Here is a 23898-nt window from a genome sequence, read left to right as displayed (position 1 = left end):
GCTTTCTCCTTAGCAATGTAGCTTCAGTATTTATCTATGTATTACTGAATATTCATGGATTGTTTCTTCACATGTTTCAGTGTTCTGAGCTGTTTTAGGTTAGTATGGATGGTGTAATTCTGTGGATATGTGCTAAATTTGTGTTCTTGGTCAACATCCTGGTGTTTATTGAACTACTGCTCAGAAGCTGTTGCTATTCCTCTTTTTGTCCTTGTGGGGGTGCTAAAACCCCATAGTTTAAGCTGTGGAAATGGTCAGAGGCATGTTAAAGCTGGTGTCTTGCTAGAAGCTCTGAGTGGTAATTAGCAGCTTTGTTTTTCCTGCCTGTTGAGCGTATACACATCTCTCTTTGAATGAAGTCATTTAGTAGCACTACGATATAGTCCTGGAACCTTCCTGAACTTCCACCCCCCCCTTACTGAATCTATATGTCCAGCCAGGTCAATCTTTACTGCTTTTGGCGACTGCGGAGGAACAAGCTCTCCAGATGCTCTGCAGGGAGGTCGTCAACCCTGACCGACTGATCCAGCTGCTGTTGTAGAGGCAGATCAAACTCCACCAACGGAAGTCGAGGCTGGAGGCTGTGACTCCTCCAATGCGACAGTCTCAATTCCAGCTCTACTGGCGCGGCAACTCCTCAGGGCTCTGTTCTCACTGTTGGAGATTCTTCTGTAAAACCTTTAAAAATATTAACCCTAAAAAGTAATGCCATAATCTCCTGTTTGCCAGGTGTCTGTGTGCTGGACGTCGCCAGGTGGCTTTGGCACCATTGTTCTCCACTATTCTCTGTGATGCAGTGTGACCTTGAAGAAGCACTGCCGTACGTTTCTAGACACTGTTTGGAAAAAGTCAGACACCCTGATGATCGCCTTCAGCACCCTTCCCACTTACCGACGAGTGAGCGAGCCTTTTGCTCAGCTCTTCGTGCTCCACTGCTGGGTGCGGGACAGGTCTGTCTGCGCTGACTATGTAGAGGCTTATATACTGAAACTGAGCTTAAATGATCTTTATTCAGTTAAGGACCGCAAGTACTGTCTGTTCAGTTACACTTTATTAATGACCCGGTTTCAAGTTGGTGTTATTATTATTATTATATATTTTTACTTGGGGACAGATGAGGTCACTGAACCCCTCATAACGCTGAGGTCAGAGAGGACTGTGTGGGAGTTGGTCAGATTTTATTGGAATAACTGAATCTTTTGTGTGATTCTTAAAATCTGTTTAGTCTTTATATAGTACATCATTACTTCAGCTAGAAATATTAATCTGTAAGTGATCATGTCTCATTGATGCTTTTCAGACCAACAGTTTCAGTTTCTCACTTGTATCTCAGACCTGTATCTGAAACAGTGTTAAATGTTGTAGTGAGGATGTCGTGTCAGATTATAGGAATATGATATTTATGTGGTGAAATTAGTTTTATTACATTTCATGAAATTACATTTTACCACTTAAATATTTTCATATTTGCTCATGAAACCTTCATCTCTGGGTAAATTACATCTATACAGTTTTGTACAGCTGACTTGTTGTGAGTGAATCTAAAAATAACCTGCATCTTTATTCACGTCAGACTCAGGGTGAGACTTGGGTCTGGAGAATAAGGTTTCTCTTGAGCAAATGACCAAAAAATGGGACAACTTGAAATATATATATATATATATATATATATATATATATAGTGCATGTCATGTTCCACATAATGATAATGACTGTAGGTATAAGGGCTTGCGCTGGGTGTCTGTTATGTTACATTATCCAAACCAGATATCCAGTGTTTAGAAAGTGTGTTTTCAGAGATTCCCAGCTTCTCACTGGTGCTGGGCAAAGGGTGAGCACAGAATGATGTGGTATATTTTCTGTACAAGCAGCTAATAGGGACAACATTGTACCATCACATTTACGTCTTTTAGGGGCTAAGAAGTCCCTCTACAGGGATGGGCACTGAGCAGGGTGAGGCCACAGCAGCCACATGGTGCTGGTTTGGGGCGGTGCGTGTCATCCTGGGAGGCAAACCTTCAGGAGGATCACAAGTGCTCCACTGCCAGCACCACCAGCTGATGTGGCCTCAACAAGTAAAGGCTCAGACACCGAGGTTGCCTACAAAGGGGAAGATGATGCGCCCTCCTGTGCCAAGTCTGACCCTGTGAGCCAGTCAGTTCCCTCTACCAGCAGGAGTGCCTCCTGTCCCCCCTCAGGAAGTCCAGCAGCCAAAAGGAGAAGGCGTACTGACTCTGCAGAGGTGCTGGAGTTTCCTTGTGAAAACCAAGTCCTGCTAGTTACCTGCCCAACACCATTCTTTCAGTGGAGCTTCATGCTGTGGGGGTATTTTTCAGGGTCTGGGACAGGGAGACTGGGTCAGGGTTGAGGGAAAGCTGAATGGAGTTCAGATATATTCTTAATGGAAACCTGATCCAGAGCACACAGGACCTCAGACAGGGCAAAGGTTCACCTTCCAACAAGACAATGACACAAGACAACACAGGAATGGCTTAGAGACGAGACTGTGAATACTACTGAGTGGCCAACCAGAGCCCTGCCTTACACCCTATCAGAAATCTCTGGAGAGACCTGAAAAAGGCTGTCCACCGATGTCCCCATCCAACCTTACGGAGAGGATCTGCAGAGAAGAAAGGCAGAAAATCCCCAAATCCAGGTGAGCAAACCTTGTGGCGTCATACCCAAGAAGACTGGAGGCTGTAATCACTGCCAAATGTGCTTCAACTAAGTACCAAGTAAAGGGTCTGAATACTTATGTCAATGCAACATTTTAGTTTTTTTATTTTTTTATTATTTTTTTTTATTTGCTTTGCTTATCTTTGTTGTTACGTGATAAACATGGTGCTAGTGTCTAAAGCTGTATATTTTCCTTCATAATGCCACTTTTATTAAAGGTGTATGTTTCCTGATTAAGATTATATTAATAAAGTGTCAGAGAAAGAAAAAACAAATCCCTGCAACACTAAGTATAGAAAAAAATGATCCTTTATATCTGTTGTTATTTACAGTTATTAATTTGAGTTACTTTTAATAAGCTGTTAAATTTTTGTAAACACTGTTTTCTTAAACTAGTTTATCATTTTCAATTTAGAGATTCAGAAAGTATTTATTCAGGTTTAGGAGGGACTTTTATTTTGACAGGATTTTGTTCGCTATTCTGGTCAAGTGTGGCTAGATTCACAATGCTAGCTCGTTGCGCTCGGGTCTGCAGCGGGACCGGGGAACTGACGCGCCTTGAAACGTGATTGCGTAACAAAGCGTCACTTCCGGCGATCACGTGATCTCCGGTATGTTTGAGCGCGTGTTTGGATTCTTTCATTTAGAGTCTGTGACACAAACTAAGCTGCTGTTCATTTAGTTTCGGATTGGCTTAGTTCTGTTGCTATGCTAGCTTTCTCCTTAGCAACGTAGCTTCAGTATTTATCTATGCATTACTGAGTATTCATGGTTTGCTGTTATTTCTTCACATGTTTCACTCTGAGCTGTTTTAGGTTAGTATGGATGGTGTAATTCTGTGGATATGTGCTAAATTTGTGTTCTTAATCAACGTCCTGGTGTTTATTGAACTACTGCTCAGAGGCTGTTGCTGTTCCTCTTTTTGTCCTTGTGGGGGCGCTAAAACCCCATAGTTTAAGCTGTGGAAACGGTCAGAGGCAGGTTAAAGCTGGTGTCTTGCTAGAAGCTCTGAGTGGTAATTATTAGCTTTGTTTCTCCTGCCTGTTGAGCGTATACACATCTCTCTTTGAATGAAGTCATTTAGTAGCACTACGATATAGACCTGGAACCTTTCTGAACTTCACCCCCCCCCCTTACTGAATCTATAGGTCCAGCTAGGTCAATCTGTACTGCTTTTGGCGACCGTGGAGGAACAAGCTCTCCAGATGTTCTGCAGGGAGGTCGTCAAGCCTGACCGACTGATCCAGCTGCTGTTGTAGAGGCAGTCCAAACTCCACCCACGGAAGACGAGGCTGGAAGCTGCCTGTGACTCCTCCAACACGACCGTTTTAACTGCAGCACTATCGGTGCGGCAACTCCTCAGGGTGGTGTTCTCACTGTTGGAGATTCTTCTGTAAAAAAGTATCGACCCTAAAGAGTAATGCCGCGGTCTCCTGTTTTCCAGGTGCCCGTATCCTGGACATCACCAGGTGACTTTGGCACCATAGTTCTCCACTATTCTCCTCCTGATGCAGCGTGGCCCTGAAGTAGCACTGCCGTACGCTTCTGGACACTGTTTGGAAAAAGCCAGACACCAGGATCATAGTCTCCTACCCCCTGACCACTTAGCGACGAGTGAGCGAGATGTTTCCCCAGGTCTTCACTCCACTGCTGGCTGCGGGACAGGTCTGTCTGCGCTGACTTCGTAGAGAACTGGGAGAGCTTTCGGCTGCGTCCGGTCCGGTCCTCTAACACAGAGATGAGCTTCACCTGAGCCGTCTGGGGTCCATCGTTCTCTCCAGTAACATCAAGCAGGTGCCAGGCCAGGACTGACTGACCCTTCCCAGTTACACTGTCAGGTTAGTGAACTGCATAGTTGGCAGGTAAGTGATTTATATGATTTACTTGATTCCACCCATTTATTCTGTCACTTTTCTGCTTGTATTAAAAAGTAATAGATCAGTGTCACTCATAGTGTTTCAGACAAATCCTGCAGTATGGAGACTCTGTCCCCCGGATGGTTTGTAATTGAAATGTCAGAAATCTTAATTTATATTTCTGAGTACAAGCAGTTCTGCATTGAATTTGGGCTGTTAAATATACAGTGGGGCAAAAAAGTATTTCTTCAGCCACTGATTGTGCTGATTGTGAAGTTCTCCCACCTAGAAAAATAAGCGGTCTGTAATTTATCATAGATACACTTCAACTATGAGAGACAAAATGAGAAATAAATCCAGGAAACACAGTGTAGGATTTTTAAAGAATTTATTTGTAAATTCTGGTGGAAAATAAGTATTTGGTCACCCACAAACAACCAAGATTTCTGGCTCTCTCAGACCTGCAGACTTCTTTAAGAAGCTCTTCTGTCCTCCACTCGTTACCTGTATTAATGGCACCTGTTTGAGGCTGTGGACCGGTGTCTTTTATACAGATAACGAGGTCAAACAGTCAGACTCCAAACCTCCAACCTGCTTCAGCCAGTACATGTCCAGACCTGTCTGAAGTGAACCACCTTAGTTCACTAGATCGCTGTGAAACTAAATCAAGGGCGTAGGTTTGTTTATTACATTGGTGGGGGTCATGAAATCGGTTCACACAGGACCCCCTGGAAGCTGAGTGTTTCTGTATTCATGATGAACTTAAAACTCTAACCAAGTAGAAATAAATTTACCACTGCACCCAATTTTAGGTAGGAGGTTTTTTCTTTTTTCCTTTAAGTAATCTAAGCAGTCTTAGCCAGCACCTTTTGAACAAGATTTACCCAGATAAAGCCCTTGAGGAGTCACCCCAAATATTGCTGTTGTAGGGGAAGGCTGGATCGTCTGTTTGTCTTTTGGAATCATGTTTGAGTCTTCAGTCATTTTTAGACAAAACCAAAACGTGTGCCTGTGTTGTTGAGTTTGTTTGACATCGATCACACATTAGATTCATGTTTTAAACCAATTCTGCCTGCCTTGCCTCTCCAGTGTAATGAATGCACTATTTTAATCTGAATTATAATGTGTTTTAAACATATAGATGAGGAGAGTTATCTACCTTATTTTACCACCATTCAGTAAATATATTGATGTATATACAGATGTATTAAAGCAGCAGTAGGTGGAGGGTCCAAGTTTTTTTTTTTTTTTTTTGTCAGACTCAGTTCTGAAGTCTTCCACCGGCGTTACGTTTACTGCAGGATTAAAGTGTTTCTCTACATTCCTAAGACTGACTGATCGAGTTGATTCTTTAAGTGCAGAGAATCAAATCCCACTACCACAGTTTTGGAGGTTCCACCAAGATCCCAATATTCCTCTGGGTCCAGAGTTTTCAGAGACAGGATCAGAAACAGACCGAGGCGGCCGCCGTCATCCCAATGAGTGATTCTGAGGCAGTTCAGGCGCTCTACTGACTCCGAGACTCTGTACCCGAGGTGACTGTGCCAAATAAGATAAAGTGAGTACAACAGTTTCAGTACTTATTAAAGGAGTCAGTACCCATATCCGTCAGTACGGACACAGTTCTAACAGTGGATGTTTCAGGCTTACCACTCAACATTTTTGCACTCCTGTGAAGGTGAAATTGGGTAATAGATCAGTAAAACACAAAATTTACTAGAACGTGACTTATTGGGAGCTTTCAGTCTAAACCTACAATGTACAGATTCAGGTTTTTCTGCTGCTAGTCCTAGTATAGGGATATTCCTCTTAAAATAGACCCAGTAGAATATTCTTGATCTGACAGAGCAGAGAACCTGATGCGTCACATGGAGCTCTGTCCAAGGTTGAATAGAAGAATCCTCCATTTTTACATTGTTTTATTTATCTCCAGATGGTTTTGATGAACACACTGTACAGTACTCTCTCTCTGACCGTTGTGTGTGTTTCTGCGTTTACTCTGAACTTGGCGACCGCGGAGGTGCAAGATCTCCAGGCGCTCTGCATGGAGGTCGTTAAGCTTGACTGCTGCTGTTGTAGAGGCAGTCCAAACTCCACCGACTGAAGACGAGGCTGGAGGCTGCCCGTGGCCTGGAAAAGCAGAGGGCGCCTCCACCACCACAGACGGTTTTCACCTTAACTAACTGGCGAGAGGTTATCAGTTCTTCACCTTCACCTTCTCCCTCACCGAGGGCAGTGTTTCCATTGTTGGAGGTTCTACTGTAAAACCCTTTAAAGTATCGGGACCAAAGAGGAACGCCTCAATCTTTTTCTTTTTTATTTATTTATTTTTTTCTTTTTTCACCCTCCTTAGGAGTCCTGGATATTGCCATGTGGCTTCTGTACCATCATTCTCCACTTTTCTCTGCCCGCTTCAGTGAAGCCCTGAAGGAGCTCTGCCACACACTTCTGGACACCACTCGGAAAAAGACAGGACGCCAGGTTAGGCAACTGGATAGTGGGCAGGTTATTAATTTACATGATTTACTGGAGTTTATAATCATTTATTCTGTCATTTCTCTGCTTGTTTTGAAAAGTAATATATCAGTGTCCCTCAGTGTATCTCAGACAAACTCTGCAGTATGGAGACTGTGTCTGTCTCCCGGATGGCGCAGAGAAAGACGACCCTAACAGTTTTATCAAGAAGCAGCTCAAAGTTTGGCTACTAGTACCAGTTATACTTCAGTTTATTTTGAATCTTTGTGGTTTTGAATGTCTTGAGCTGGAACATTTTAATGGTCTAAATGAGCCTCTTAAACGTGCAAGTTTGGTCTGATTAAGAATCCCATTTGAGAGATGTTAATATTCCCAAATGCAATAAATTCTATAGAGTTGTTTTTTTTGCAGCTGCAAATACTACAACTAAAGGAGTTCTTATCTTGGTACAGAGGAATTGGGAGGTTACTATTTAAAACCAAGGACGGGATGAAGAAAGGAGAATAACACACAATACAACAAAAGTAAGAAATGAGAAAATGACCTTTATTTCAGTTCACGCTCCAAATCCAAGAGATCCCAGTTTTTCTTTTCTGTTGGATTATCTAACAAATCTAGTGGACTTTCAGTTAGTGGTGGGAGCAGATATGAGTAGTCATTAATCATTTAACAATTAAACAGTTCAGGGGGTGATATTTCTCGATCAGCTGGCTGCTAGTTTCGAGCTTAAGCTATGTATTACCACCTTGTCTTTACTCGACTGCTGGCAGCATCTTAATCCGAGCACTAAGCAATAAACATTATCTGCAAGGCACAAATCTTTCAAAGCCCTCAAATCAGGAGTGAATTAACTGAATTTCTTATGTTGAATCAGGGTTCAGTGGACGATCAGAGGTTTGTTGGGAGCAGTGAATGATTTCTTTAGGAATAATTCTATTGCATTTGATTTGTCCCTTTTTTTTTTTTGCCTTTGTCACCAAGAAGCAATGATGCTTTTACAGCCTCTATATTCAGAAGCCAGATGTCCCAAAGGAAAGCTTAAATATTGCCCCCTTTTTCCATTCCTTAGATTTGCCACAATTGTCCACTGACGATGCATCTTATTTAGATCAGGATATTTCTACTCCAGAATTAAAAGACTCTCTGTCAGATGAAAAAAGGGAAGTAGCCAGGATTGGACGGCATGACTAGTTTAATTTATTCTTCTAGCTTCATTCTTATTCTTCAGCAGGGATAATTAGCTCAGTTATCCCTGCTGAAATTAGCAGCAACAACATCATGAAATACTTTGGATTTTTAGTGTAATATTTTCTATTTTATCATCAATGTCAGTCCCAAACCACAGCGATAGACAATGATGAATGCTGCACTACATACCTACAGTACTTTAGCTCCGTTACAGAAGACGATTTGCTCAATATAATGATCTCCTCTAAATCGTCATCATGTAGATTAGAGCCGGTACAAACGTTGTTGTTTAAACAGGCACTGCCAAAGGTTGGTAAACCATTAATTGACATAGTTAATGCATCTCTTGGGATGAACTTCATACCTTCATACCATACCATAAATCTCTTTAAATTGGCAATTATAAAACCCATTATTAAAAAGCCTAATCTGGACCCCCATGACCTGGCCAGTTATAGACCAAGTTCTAATCTACCCTTCGTCGCCAACATTTTAGATCTCTTCCCCCTGCATGTCCTGAGCTGCCTGTCTGGAGTTGCCCTTTTTTGGGTCAGTTTCTGCGTTTTGGTATCGGGCCTGTTCCGCTACTCAGCAGAGCCCCGCTCTCTCTCTCTCTCTCTTGCGCTCGCTCTCTCTTCATTCCTTTCATTTCTCCCTTTATCTCTTTTGCATGTGCTGTGGTGCCCTGTTCCTCCTGCTGTGCCCTGATGTTCGCTCAGATACACATACTTAATCAGCACTTTAACATTAATGCTGATCATATGTCCAGCACCTACTCACAAACATACTTCATAACCTGCTCCTACATTAGCTATAGCTAAGCATCGGAGCATCACTCCATAGCTTTTACAGTTTCACCCTTCATTTTCAGGAACTACAGAGACTGCACCCGAGTAATCCTCAGTAAACGCCAGAGTGTATCTACAACCCTCTTTTGCACACTGGATCTGTAGGAGCAGCTAGGTTAGTATGTACTATTTCAAGTACTGCTTTTGCTCGAGCATCAGGTTCTGTTTCTACTCTGAGCAGATTTCTCTTGTCTGCAGACTTCACAGTTCAGTTCATCAATCTTACCCTTGATCTTCATGCTCTCTACTGCATAATGTGAAACATCATAATTACAGTGAACAAGGATTTCATACTCTGAATATTTTCACACATTGTAACCATCACTGTGATCATTGACCACATTCAGGCAATAAAGCCTATTGTACTCTTTAATGGGGAACTTGGGACCGCATTTCTGGCTTTTTGTCACATCCTTGGTGAGAATTCAAAGGCTGTCGCAGTTTCATTCTGAGTGCATCAACTCCTCAAGGTTTAGCTATTGCAGTTGTTCACACAGAAGTGGTCGTGGCGGCATCATCACAATTCAGTTCAGTTCTATGCACAACCCAAACCTCAGGTTCTGAAGCTAATCATTAATAACCTTCCAGAGTACTCTGTCTCACTGACCGTCATCTGTCTGTTTACTCTCGAGGAACATGGTGACCACGGGGGAACGAGCTCTCCAGATGTCGTCTAGCTTGACCAGCAGATCCAGCTGCTGTTGTAGAGGCAGTCCAAACGCACCAGACGGAAGATGAGGCTGCATGTGACTCCTTCAATTAGGCAGTCTTAATTCCAGCACCACCGGTGCAGCGGACACAGAGGGTCGTCATCACCGCTCCCGCATCTGAGAGCCTGGGGGTGTCAGCGTGGCGGGCAAAAACCGAGGGCTCCTCCCCCACCACAGCTGGGGTTCACCCCTCCTAGCCAATCCGAGGTCCTCAGATTTTCAACTTCATGTGCTTCGTCACAGAGACTCCTCAGGGCAGTGTTCTCACTGTTGGAGATCTTCTATAAAACACTTAAAGGTATCGACCCTAAAGAGTAACGCCACAATGTCCTGTTTTCCAGGTGCCGGTGTCCTGGGTGTCACCAATCTGCTTCCCTTTGAGTTGCAACAGCATGACTCGAGGTCCTGAAGGAGCATTGCGGCATGCTTCTGCACACAGTTCGGAAAAAGACTTTCGCCCCCCTGCTCGCTTCCTGACGAGTGCGCTAGTCGTTTTCCCAGCTCTTCACGCTTTGTTTTAAACAAATTCTGCCAGCCTTGCCTTAGTCCAGTGTAAGAAATACACTATTTTAACCTGAATTATAATGTTTTAAACACATACATGAGGAGAGTTATCTACAATATTTTACCACCATTCAGTAAATATATTGAAATACAGATGGATCCTCCACCTACTGCTGCTTTAATACTTGTAAAGATTTCATATGAAAGGAGTTCAGTGACAGATATGGTGCCAATTACATTTTTTATCTGTGGGTTGACATTCAGAACTGTATCTAATAATGACAAGGGAGTTTGTGGACACAAAACTACGTAGCCGCAAATACCTGAAGAAATGAGTTTGAGGATTAAATTAAATTCAGTTCCAAGTTCAAAAGATTTTTTATCAATAACCTTTTATCAGTAAACAGATTCTTTAAAACATTTCCTCCTTTTTCTCTCCAAGATGAAAAGGCCTCATCAATGGTAGATGGAGTGGATGTCTAACATGCAGGAACAGCCCTGATGTTCGAAGCCCAGGCTCTTGAACCTTTTCTGGAGTCTGATCAACACTGCTGGCTGTTGGAATGGGGGGTACACCCCTCTCATCTTGAGATCATCAGCTTTCATTGACTGGTCAGTCTGGGTTTGCTGTTCTTTAACACACTTTGTATGAAATTTCACAAGCCTGTGTTTAAGGGCTTTCCCTGTGTCTGGATAGTAGACTAGGTATGATGGACTGTTCTTGTCTGTCCCTACAAAGACTCCCTTTCACATTTTGACTCTAGCTTCTGTCTGTCATGTTTATAAGTGTGGCTCCACATACTCTTCTCTTTGAAAGGTTATGCTTTCTCCCTGTCAACGTAGTCATTGAAGATCTATATATATAGCTGCTGAGGTCTCACACCTTATCCCCTGCTTACAGAGCAATGACTGTAAATGTGTTGCTGTGAACTCTGAACCATTATGTGAACAAATACATTTCATTGATATGTAGACGAATCGACCAAACATCTCTCAGTAGCTTTAACTGTTTCACCCTTAGTTTTCAGGAGGTTCACAGCCTGCATCTGAGTAATCCTCAGTAAATGTCTGAGTGGACCTACAACCCTGGATCTGTCCTAAAGCTCCTTAAATTAGTAACCTCATTTAATATTCACGAAGCTTCAGCCGCATTGGTCAGTATATAATGCAGAGTCTCAGCCAATCAGGAGCCTCCGCTGTAAAGCAGCAGCGTGGTCTTGCAGCAGTGTGCGTGGCGAACAAGCCGGTGTGACCGAGCTCTGTAGCTCTGTGATACAAACTAAGCTGCTGTTCATTTAGTTTGGGAATGGCTTAGTTCTGTTGCTATGCTAGCTTTCTCCTTAGCAATGTAGCTTCAGTTTTTACTTATGTATTACTGAATCTTCATGGATTATTTCTTCACATGTTTCACTGTTCTGAGCTGTTTTAGGTTAGTATGGAGGTTATAATTCTGTGGATATGTGCAAAATTTGTGTTCTTGGTCAACGTCCTGGTGTCTATTGAACTACTGCTCAGAGGCTGTTGCTATTCCTCTTTTCATCCTTGTGGGGGCGCTAAAACCCCATAGTTTAACCTCAGAGGCATGTTAAAGCTGGTGTCTTGCTAGAAGCTCTGAGTGGTAATTATTAGCTTTGTTTCTCCTGCCTGTTGAGCATATGCACATCTCTCTTTGAATGAAGTCATTTAGTAGCACTACGATATAGACCTGGAACCTTTCTGAACTTGGCGGCCGCGGAGGAACAAGCTCTCCAGATGCTCTGCAGGGAGGTCGTCAAGCCTGACCGACTGATCCAGCTGCTGTTGTAGAGGCAGTCCAAACTCCACCCACGGAAGACGAGGCTGGAAGCTGCCTGTGACTCCTCCAACACGACTGTTTTAACTGCAGCACTATCGGTGCGGTAACTCCTCAGGTCGGTGTTCTCATTGTTGGAGATTCTTGTGTAAAAAAGTATTGACCCTAAAGAGTAATGCCGCAGTCTCCTGTTTTCCAGCTGCACGTGTCCTGGACATCACCAGGTGACTTTGGCACCATCGTTCTCCACTGTTCTCATAGTGGAGACTATTCTCAGGTCTGTCTGCGCTGGCTTCGTAGAGAACTGGGAGAGCTTTCGGCTGCGTCCGGTCCTCTGACACAGAGATGAGCTTCACCTGAGCCGTCTGGGGTCCATCGTTCTCTCCGGTAACATCAAGCAGGTGCCAGACCAGGACTGACTGACCTTTCCCAGTTACACTGTCAGGTTAGTGAACTGCATAGTTGGAAGGTAAGTGATTTACATGATTTACTTGATTCCACCCATTTATTCTGTCACTTTTCTGCTTGTATTAAAAAGTAATAGATCAGTGTCACTCATAGTGTTTCAGACAAATCCTGTAGTATTGAGACTGTCTGTCCCCCCGGATGGTTTGTAATTGAAATGTTAGAAAATCTGAATTTATATTTCTGAGTACAAGCAGTTCCGCTTTGAATTTGGGCTGTTAAATATACAGTGGGGCAAAAAAGTATTTCTTCAGCCACTGATTGTGCTGATTGTGAAGTTCTCCCACCTAGAAAAATAAGAGGTCTGTAATTTATTATAGATACACTTAAACTGAGAGACAAAATGAGAAATAAATCCAGGAAACACAGTGTAGGATTTTTCAATAATTTATTTGTAAATTATGGTGGAAAATAAGTATTTGGTCACCCACAAACAAGCAAGATTTCTGGCTCTGTTACCTGTATTAATGGCACCTGTTTGACCTCGTTATCTGTATGAGACACCAGTCCACAGCCTCAAACAGTCAGACTCCAAACCTCCAACCTGCTTAAGCCAGTACATGTCCAGGCCGTTCTGAAGTGTGAACCACCTTAGTTCACTAGATCTCTGAAACTAAATCAAAGCCGTAGGTCTGTTAATTACATTGGGGGGGGGGGGGGTCAGAAATGCAAAAAGACTTCGAAAGGCCCTGGATGAATCGATTTTACAATGAACTTAAAACTCTAACTGTAAAAATACAGGCAATCTCTGAATATGAAGATCCCAATATTCCTCTGGGTCCAGAGTTTTCAGAGACAGGATCAGAAACAGACAGAGGCGGCCGCCGTCATCCCAATGAGTGATTCTGAGTCAATTCAGGCGCTCTACTGACTCTGAGACTCTGTACCCGAGGTGACTGTAAGCAAATTAAGTAGACTGCTTGTCTTACAAATTTAGAATAAACAGGAAGAGACGAGACGCTGTATTCTTAGACCTTCAGGTTACTTTTATCCGGACCCTCTTTGATATTTTCATTTTCATATTTGTTTTAGATCATTGACTTTTTGCAGCTATCTGGACTCAAAGGACAAAGATGTCCAAAGCATTGCCTTAAGATCATTTGAGTCTCTCAGTTGTCTGAACTGAGAATTTCTCGGGATCCAGATTTGTTTTAAATTGGAAGATTCTAAGATTTTGTCTGAGAATAGTTTGATTCTCAGGGTTGTTTAAAGCAGAGACTTTTTCAGAAATTCAAATTTATTCAAATTAAGTTTCCAAGACAAGAATTTAGGATATTTAATTCTCAGTACTGTTCAACCTAGAGAATTTTGTAAAGAGATCTGAATTTATTTTTTAGAAAATTTAAAGATTTTAAATCAAGGTTTTGGAAAAAAAATGTTCGTTTCCAGGACTGTTCAAATCAGAGATTTTGAAGGTTATAAGACAAGGGAGCAGAGTTTATAATACCCAAAGAGTTCAGACTATACACGGGAAATAAATAAAAAGAAGACATTGTTACAAGCTCAGTTAATGTACTGCTGGACTGAGGCAGGGGACTCTGGAGCAGACCAGCTTGAAGGTAGGAGAGAATGTGCTTGTTTTAATTGTTGGAAATCAGACTGTTCTGCGAGATTGCAATATTTTGTAGCTCCTCCTTTTGCAGAAATATCAGCCTCTAAACGCTTCCTATTGCTTCCAATGAGCGTCGGGATTCTGGTTGAAGGTATTTTGGACGTTCTTCTTTACAAAACAGCCTGCTTTAAATCACACCCCAGATTTTTTGTATTAGTCAGGTCTGGGGACTGAGATGGCCGTACCAGAATGTCCTTGTTCCTCTGCATGAGTGCCTTAATAGATTTTGAGCAGTGTTTCGGGTCGTTGCGCTGAATAGTTGAACGATGCACAGTGACTCCATCTGCAGCAAGATGATGTAGGTCTTTGGAGCTGGTCTGTGGGTTGACTATGACTGTTCTCACCATCCTTCGCTTTTCTTGGCCTGCCACTTCTGGCCGTGACTAGAACTGTGCCTGTGGTCTTCCTTTTCCTCACCATGTTCCTCACAGTGGAAACTGACAGCTGAAATCTGAGAGAGCTTTTTGTATCCTTCCCCTAAACCATGATGATGAATGATATTTGTTTTCAGGTCATTTGTGAGTTGTTTTGAGGCTCCCATGTTTCCACTCTTCAGAGAAGAATAGGAGAAAAACTTGCAACTTAATTGGATTCACCTGTATATGTAGGTCAAGGATCAATGAGCTTACAAAACAAATTTAGTGTTTTAATAATTAGTGCTAAAGGTATTCAAATTAATAAAACAACAAGGGTGCCCACATTTATGCACCTGCCTAATTTTGTTTAAATTATCATTGTCTTTTTCTTTCTCCCCTCATGTCCTGAGCTGCCTGTCTGGAGTTGCCCTTTTTTTTTGGTTCAGTTCCTGCGTCTTAGTATCAGGCCTGTCCCTCTACTCAGCAGCCTTCACCTGCTTCATCCCTCAAGGACAACCCCTCAGGGCAGTGTTCTCATTGATGGAGATTCTACTGAAAACCACTTAAAGTATCGAGCCCAAAGAGTAACACCACTGTCTTCTGTTTTCCACATTCCATGTCCTGGACTTCACCAGGTGGCTCACCTTGGCACTGCGGCAGCGTGATGCCTTTGACACAATCATTCTCTACTGTTCTCCTCCCGATGCAGCGAGTTCCTGATGTTGGTGAACTGAATAGTTGGCAGGTAAGTAATTTTACATAGTTTTTCTTTTTTAATAACCATTTATTGTTATTTTTTTTGTATTAAAAATGAATTTGGTCAGTTTCTGATCTTCAGTATCTGACACCCAGTCCTGAGGTGCTTTCCTATCTCTCTTTGAAAAGTGTGTACTGTGTCGGTCTCCCTCTGTTTGAGCATCAGTTTAAGACTCTTGAACCTCTTCTGGAGTCTGATCAACACTGCTGGCTGTTGGAATGGGGGGGGTGCACCCCTCTCACCCTGGGATCATCAGCTTTCATTGACTGGTCAGTCTGGGTTTGCTGTTCTTTAACACACTTTGTATGAAATTTCACAAGCCTGTGTTTAAGGACTTTCCCTGTGTCTGGATAGTAGACTAGGCATGTTGGACTGTTCTTGTCATACCTACAAAGACTCCCTTTCACATTTTGACTGATCTGATCTGTCATGTTTGTAAATGTAGCATGCTGCTCCACATACTCTCCTCTTTGAAAGGTTATGCTTTCTCTCTGTGAACGTAGAGTCATTGAATTCATATATATATATATATATATATATATATATATATATATATATATATATATATATATATATATATATATAGCTGCTGAGGTCTCACGCCTTTTCACCTGAGCCGCCTGGGGTACATTGTTCTCTCCGGGAACATCAAGAAGGTGCCAGGCCAGGACTGACTGACCCTTCCCAGTCACACTGTCAGGTTAATGAACTGCATAATTGGCAGGTGAGTGATTTACAGTTTCCACCCATTTATTCTGTCACATTTCTGCTTCTATTAAAAAGTAATAGATCAGTGACACTCTGAGCATTTCACTCAAATCCTGCAGTATTGAGGCTGTCATGGTTTGTAATTGTAACGTTGGAAAATCTGCTTTAAAAATCTTATTAGAATTATTAGCAACTGCCTAATTTTGTTTAAATAATTATTGCACACTTTCTGTAAATCCTATAAACTTCATTTATCTTCTCAAATATCACTGTGTTCATCTACTTTGATGTATTCAACTGAAATTGATGATCTGAATAACCATTAATCGTCAAAATTATCAGGGGTGCCCAAACTTTTTCTTACCACTGTATGCAGTATTTTTAAAACGGCTTTCTTTCATTTACGCAACATTTGCTAAACTCTGCAGCATACTATCCCAGGGGGAAGCTGAGAAGCTGGTGTACGCATTCAGAACCTCAAGGCTGGACTGCAGTGCACTGTAGGCTGGAAGTCCAGGTAAATCGCTTCATAAGATCCAGCTTGTTCAGAATGCCGCTGCCAGGGTACGAACTAGAGCTAGGAAATCTGATCATATTAGTCCAGTTCTTTCATCCTTACACTGGTTACCTGTTAAATTCAGTATAGATTATAAAATACTTCTAACATTAATCTCTTAATGGTCTTACCCCACTTTATCTGGAGGAACTTTTTACACCTTACAACCCTCCACGTACAGTCCACTCACAAGATGCTGGCCTATTATCAGTCCCACGTATTAGAAAAACCAGTGCAGGAGGAAGAGCGTTCTTTTATAAAGCCCCCAACTTTGAAACAACCTCCCTGTTAATCTACAGGAATCAGACACACTCTCAGTCTTTAAATCTGGAGTAAAAACTTCTCTCTTTACACCAGCTTTCAGAGAACTCTCAAATTCTTTGTTCTGTCCTGCTCTGATTACAGTTCACCACTGTTCTGTCCTGCTCTGATTACAGGCTGTTTATTACTATTATTGTGGTTGTGTCTCTAACTATTTCTGCCACAGGTCTACAGGTCACTAAACGTAAAGCTTGTTCTAATCTTCATCTTTTTCTCTCTCTCTTCATGTCCTGAGCTGCCTGTCTGGAGTTGCCCTTTTTTGGTTCAGTTTCTGTGTCTTGGTACTTAATGGGGGACTTGGTACTATTTTTGTGGCTATGTCTTTTTATTTGTTTTGTCTTCAGGAGGTCGTCAAGATCCATTACGGCAGATCCAGCTGCTGTTGTAGAGGCGGTCCAAACTCCACTGGTGGAAGACAAGGCTGGGGGCTGCCCGTCACCTCCAATGTGACCGCGGCAGACACAGAGGGTCAGCGTCTCCTCTCCCGCACCTGAGAGGGCCTGGAAGTGTCAGCGTGGCTGGGAAAAGCCGAGGACTGTTCCACCACTACAGCCGGTTTTCACCTCTGCCAGCTGGTTCGAGGACCTCAGCTCTTCACCTGCTACGGCACAGAGGACGAGTCCTCAGGGCGGTGTTCTCACTCTTGGAGATTCTTCTGTAAAAACCCTGAACAGTAATGCTGCGGTCTCCTGTTTTGCAGGTGCCCGTGTCCCGGACATTGCCAGGTGGCTTTGGCACCATCGTTCTCCACTATTCTCCTCCTGATGCAGCTTGGCCCTGAAGAAGCACTGCCGTACCCTTCTGTACACTGTTCAGAAAAAGCCAGACACCAGGATCATCGTCTTCAACCCCCCAGACCCCCCCCCCCCCCCCTTCCGCCCACTTACCGACAAGTGTAACTGACTGACTGTACAGCAAGGCGTTTTTTTCAGACTCAGTTCTGAAGTCTTCCACCGGCGTTACGTTTACTGCAGGATTAAAGTGTTTCTCTACATTCCTAAGACTGACTGATCGAGTTGATTCTCTAAGCGCAGAGAAGCAAATCCCACTACCACAGTTTTGGAGGTTCCACCAAGATCCCAATATTCCTCTGGGTCCAGAGTTTTCAGAGACAGGATCAGAAACAGACAGAGGCGGCCGCCGTCATCCCAATGAGTGATTCTGAGTCAATTCAGCCGCTCTACTGACTCTGAGACTCTGTCCCCGAGGTGACTGTAAGCAATAGAATAAACAGGAGGAGGCAGGACGCCATGTTCTTAGACCTTCGCGTTACTTTAACCTGGATGCCTCTTGATATTTTAATTTTCAAATTTGTTTTAGGCCGTTGACTTTTTTTCTGAAGAATCGGCCAAACATCTCTCAGTAGCTTTAACTGTTTCACCCTTAGTTTTCAGGAGGTTCACAGCCTGCATCTGAGTAATCCTCAGTAAATGTCTGAGTGGATCTACAACCCTGGATCTGTCCAACAGCTCCTTAAATTAGTGACCTCATTTAATATTCACAAAGCTTCAGCCGCATTGGTCAGTATATAATGCGGAGTCTCAGCCAATCAGGAGCCTCCGCTGTAAAGCAGCAGCGTGGTCCTGCAGCAGTGTGCAGGACAAACGAGCCGGTGTGACCGAGCTCTGTAGCTCCTCTGGAAGACTGAACTTTAGAAACTGCTCAAGCTGTGTGACTGTGGGTGCCTTTCATTTAGAGTCTGTGACACAAAGTAAGCTGCTGTTCATTTAGTTTGGGAATGGCTTAGTTCTGTTGCTATGCTAGCTTTCTCCTTAGCAATGTAGCTTCAGTATTTATCTATGTATTACTGAATCTTTATGGTTGCTGTTATTTCTTCACATGTTTCACTCTTCTGAGCTGTTTTAGGTTAGTATGGATGGTGTAATTCTGTGGATATGTGCTAAATTTGTGTTCTTGGTCAACGTCCTGGTGTTTATTGAACTACTGCTCAGAAGCTGTTGCTATTCCTCTTTTTGTCCTTGGGGGGGGGCTAAAACCCCATAGTTTAAGCTGTGGAAATGGTCAGAGGCATGTTAAAGCTGGTGTCTTGCTAGAAGCTCTGAGTGGTAATTAGCAGCTTTGTTTTTCCTGCCTGTTGAGCGTATACACATCTCTCTTTGAATGAAGTCATTTAGTAGCACTACGATATAGACCTGGAACCTTCCTGAACTTCACCCCCCCCTTACTGAATCTATAGGTCCAGCCAGGTCAATCTGTACTGCTTTTGGCGACTGCGGAGGAACAAGCTCTCCAGATGCTCTGCAGGGAGGTCGTCAAGCCTGACCGACTGATCCAGCTGCCGTTGTAGAGGCAGATCAAACTCCACCCACGGAAGACGAGGCTGGAGGCTGTGACTCCTCCAATGCGACAGTCTCAATTCCAGCTCTACTGGCGCGGCAACTCCTCAGGGCTCCGTTCTCACTGTTGGAGATTCTTCTGTAAAACCTTTAAAAATATTAACCCTAAAAAGTAATGCCATAATCTCCTGTTTGCCAGGTGTCTGTGTGCTGGACGTCGCCTGGTGGCTTTGGCACCATTGTTCTCCACTATTCTCTATGTGATGCAGTGTGACCTTGAAGAAGCACTGCCGTACGTTTCTAGACACTGTTTGGAAAATGTCAGACACCCTGATGATCGCCTTCGGCCCCCTTCCCACTTACCGACGAGTGAGTGAGCCGTTTGCTCAGCTCTTCGTGCTCACTGCTGGGTGCGGGACAGGTCTGTCTGCGCTGAGTATGTAGAGGCTTATATACTGAAACTGAGCTTAAATGATCTTTATTCAGTTAACGACCGCAAGTACTGTCTGTTCAGTTACACTTTATTAATGACCCTGTTTCTATCAAGTTGGTGGTATTATTATTATTATTATTATTGTTATATTTTTTACTTTGGGACAGATGAGGACACTGAACCCCTCATAAGGCTGAGGTCAGAGAGGACTGTGTGGGAGTTGGTCAGATTTTATTGGAATAACTGAGTCTTTTGTGTGATTCTTAAAATCAGCTTAGTCTTTATATAGTACATCATTACTTCAGCTAGAAATATTCATCTGTAAGTGATCGTGTCTCATTGATGCTTTTCAGACTAACACAGTTTCAGTTTCTCACTTGTATCTCAGACCTGTATCTGAAACAGTGTTTAATGTTGTAGTGAGGATGTCGTGGCAGATTATAGGAATATGATATTTATGTGGTGAAATTAGTTTTATTACATTTCATGAAATTACATTTTACCACTTAAATATTTTCATATTTGCACATGAAATCGCCATCTATGGGTAAATGACATCTATACAGTCTTGTACAGCTGACTTGTTGTGAGTGAATCTAAAAATAACCTGCATCTTTATTCACGTCAGACTCAGGGTGCCTGGTTTGTAGGACAATTCACAGAGACTTAGGTCTGGAGAATAAGGTTTCTCTTGAGCAAATGACCAAAAAATGGGACAACCTAAAATATATATATATATATATATATATATATATATATATATATATATATATATATATATATATATATATATATATATATATATATGGTGCATGTCATGTTCCACATAATGATAATGACTGTAGGTATAAGGGCTTGCGCTGGGTGTCTGTTACTTTCTAAACACTGGATTTCTGGTTAGGATAATGTGTGTTTTCAGAGATCCCAACTTCTCACTGGTGCTGGGCAAAGGGTGAGCACAGAATGATGTGGTATCTTTTCTGTACAAGCAGCTAATAGGGACAACATTGTACCATCACGTTTACGTCTTTTAGGGGCTAAGAAGTCCCTCTACAGGGATGGGCACTGAGCAGGGTGAGGCCACAGCAACCACATGGTCCTGGTTTGGGGCATTGCGTGTCATCCTGGGAGGCAAACCTTCAGGAGGATCACAAGTGCTCCACTGCCAGCACCACCAGCTGATGTGGCCTCAACAAGTAAAGGCTCAGACACAGAGGTTGCCTACAAAGGGGAAGATGATGCACCCTCCTGTGCCAAGTCTGACCCTGTGAACCAGTCAGTTCCCTCTACCAGCAGGAGTGCCTCCTGTCCCCCCCTCAGGAAGTCCAGCAGCCAAAAGGAGAAGGCGTACTGACTCTGCAGAGGTGCTGGAGTTTCCTTGTGAAAACCAACTCCTGCTAGTTACCTGCCCAGCACCATTCTTTCAATGAAGCTTCATGCTGTGGGGGTATATTTCAGGGTCTGGGACAGGGAGACTGGGTCAGGGTTGAGGGGAAAGCTGAATGGAGTTCAGATATATTTTTAATGGAAACCTGATCCAGAGCACTCAGGACCTCAGACAGGGCAAAGGTTCACCTTCCAACAAGACAATGACTCAAGACAACGCAGGAATGGCTTAGAGATGACTCTGTGAATACTACTGAGTAGCCAACCAGAGCCCTGCCTTACACCCTATCAGAAATCTCTGGAGAGACCTGAAAAAGGCTGTCCACCTATGTCCCCATCCAACCTTACGGAGAGGATCTGCAGAGAAGAAAGGCAGAAAATCCGCAAATCCAAGTGAGCAAACCTTGTGGCGTCATACCCAAGAAGACTGGAGGCTGTAATCACTGCCAAATGTGCTTCAACTAAGTACCAAGTAAAGGGTCTGAATACTTATGTCAATGCAACATTTTAGTTTTTTTATTTTTTTTTTTTTATTTGCTTTGCTTAACTTTGTTGTTACGGGATAAACATGGTGCTAGTGTCTAAAGCTGTATATTATCCTTCATGATGCCACTTTTATTAAAGGTGTATGTTTCCTGATTAAGATTATATTAATAAAGTGCCAGAGAAAGAAAAAACAAATTCCAGCAACACTAAGTATAGAAAAAATGATCTTTTATATCTATTATTGACAGTTATTAATTTGAGTTACTTTTAATAAGCTGTTAAATTTTTGTAAACACTGTTTTCTTAAACTAGTTTATCATTTTCAATTTAGAGATTCAGAAAGTATTTATTCAGGTTTAGGAGGGACTTTTATTTTGACAGGATTTCGGTCGCAAGTCTGGTCAAGTGTTGCTAGATTCACAATGCTAGCACTTCCGGCGATCACGTGATCTCCGGTGTGTTTGAGCGCGTGTTTGGATTCGGTTCTTCTTTAGAAGCTCGACTCCTGATTCGACACAGAGCGTCGAGCGACCGGCCCTCCTTTCTAGTCTTTACTCTCAGCTCTGTCTCCTTCCTCTGAGACAGCTGCTGTGATCCTGGAGCTCTCTGCTCCCTGTGCTGCTGTACAGTCCTCTGTCTCACGGAGGCTCGTCGTCTCCTCTCCCAAGAAGCAGCAGTGTGCAGCACAAACGAGCCCTTTAGAAACTGCTCAAGCTGTGTGACTGTGGGTGTCTTTCATTTAGAGTCTGTGACACAAAGTAAGCTGCTGTTCATTTAGTTTGGGAATGGCTTAGTTCTGTTGCTATGCTAGCTTTCTCCTTAGCAACGTAGCTTCAGTATGTATCTATGTATTACTGAATCTTCATGGATTATTTCTTCACATGTTTCACTGTTCTGAGCTGTTTTAGGTTAGTATGGAGGGTTTAATTCTGTGGATTTGTGCTAAATTTGTGTTCTTGGTCAACGTCCTGGTGTTTATTGAACTACTGCTCAGAGGCTGTTGCTGTTCCTCTTTTTGTCCTTGTGGGGACACAAATTATTATTATATAACCCCATAGTTTAAGCTGTGGAAACGGTCAGAGGCATGTTAAAGCTGGTGTCTTGCTAGAAGCTCTGAGTGGTAATTATTAGCTTTGTTTCTCCTGCCTGTTGAGCGTATACACATCTCTCTTTGAATGAAGTCATTTAGTAGCACTACGATATAGACCTGGAACCTTTCTGAACTTGACCCCCCCTTACTGAATCTATAGGTCCAGCTAGGTCAATCTGTACTGCTTTTGGCGACCGCGGAGGAACAAGCTCTCCAGATGCTCTGCAGGGAGGTCGTCAAGCCTGACCGACTGATCCAGCTGCTGTTGTAGAGGCAGTCCAAACTCCACCCACGGAAGACGAGGCTGGAAGCTGCCTGTGACTCCTCCAACACGACCGTTTTAACTGCAGCACTATCGGTGCGGTAACTCCTCAGGGTGGTGTTCTCACTGTTGGAGATTCTTCTGTAAAAAAGTATCGACCCTAAAGAGTAATGCCGCGGTCTCCTGTTTTCCAGGTGACCGTGTCCTGGACGTCACCAGGTGACTTTGGCACCATCGTTCTCCACTATTCTCCTCCTGATGCAGAGTGGCCCTGAAGAAGCACTGCCGTACGCTTCTGGACACTGTTTGGAAAAAGCCAGTCACCAGGATCATCGTCTCCTACCTCCTGACCGCTTGGCGACGAGTGAGCGAGATGTTTCCCCAGCTCTTCTCGCTCCACTGCTGGCTGCGGGACAGGTCTGTCTGTGCTGATTTCGTAGAGAACTGGGAGAGCTTTCGGCTGCGTCCAGTCCTCTAACACAGAGATGAGCTTCACCTGAGCCGTCTGGGGTCCATCGTTCTCTCTGGTAACATCAAGAAGATGCCAGGACTGACTGACCCTTCCCAGTCACACTGTCAGGTTAGTGAACTGCATAGTTGGAAGGTAAGTGATTTACTTGATTCCACCCATTTATTCTGTCACTTTTCTGCTTGTATTAAAAAGTAATAGATCAGTGTCACTCATAGTGTTTAAGACAAATCCTGCAGTATGGAGACTCTGTCCCCCGGATGGTTTGTAATTGAAATGTCAGAAAATCAGAATTTATATAAATTCTTCAATTTTTCTGAGTACAAGCAGTTCCGCATTGAATTTGGGCTGTTAAATATACAGTGGGGCTAAAAAGTATTTCTTCAGCCACTGATTGTGCTGATTGTGAAGTTCTCCCACCTAGAAAAATAAGAGGTTTGTAATTTATTATAGATACACTTCAACTATGAGAGACAAAATGAGAAATAAATCCAGGAAACACAGTGTAGGATTTTTCAAGAATCATTTTGTAAATCCTGGTGGGAAATAAGTATTTGGTCACCCACAAACAAGCAAGATTTCTGTCTCTCTCAGACCTGCAGACTTCTTTAAGAAGCTCTTCTGTCCTCCATCTCGTTACCTGTATTAATG

This window comes from Salminus brasiliensis, chromosome 6, assembly GCF_030463535.1.
Source record: "Salminus brasiliensis chromosome 6, fSalBra1.hap2, whole genome shotgun sequence".
NCBI lineage: Eukaryota > Metazoa > Chordata > Actinopteri > Characiformes > Bryconidae > Salminus > Salminus brasiliensis.
The sequence above is the reverse complement of the archived record's forward strand: the minus strand, read 5'-3'. Positions refer to the sequence as shown.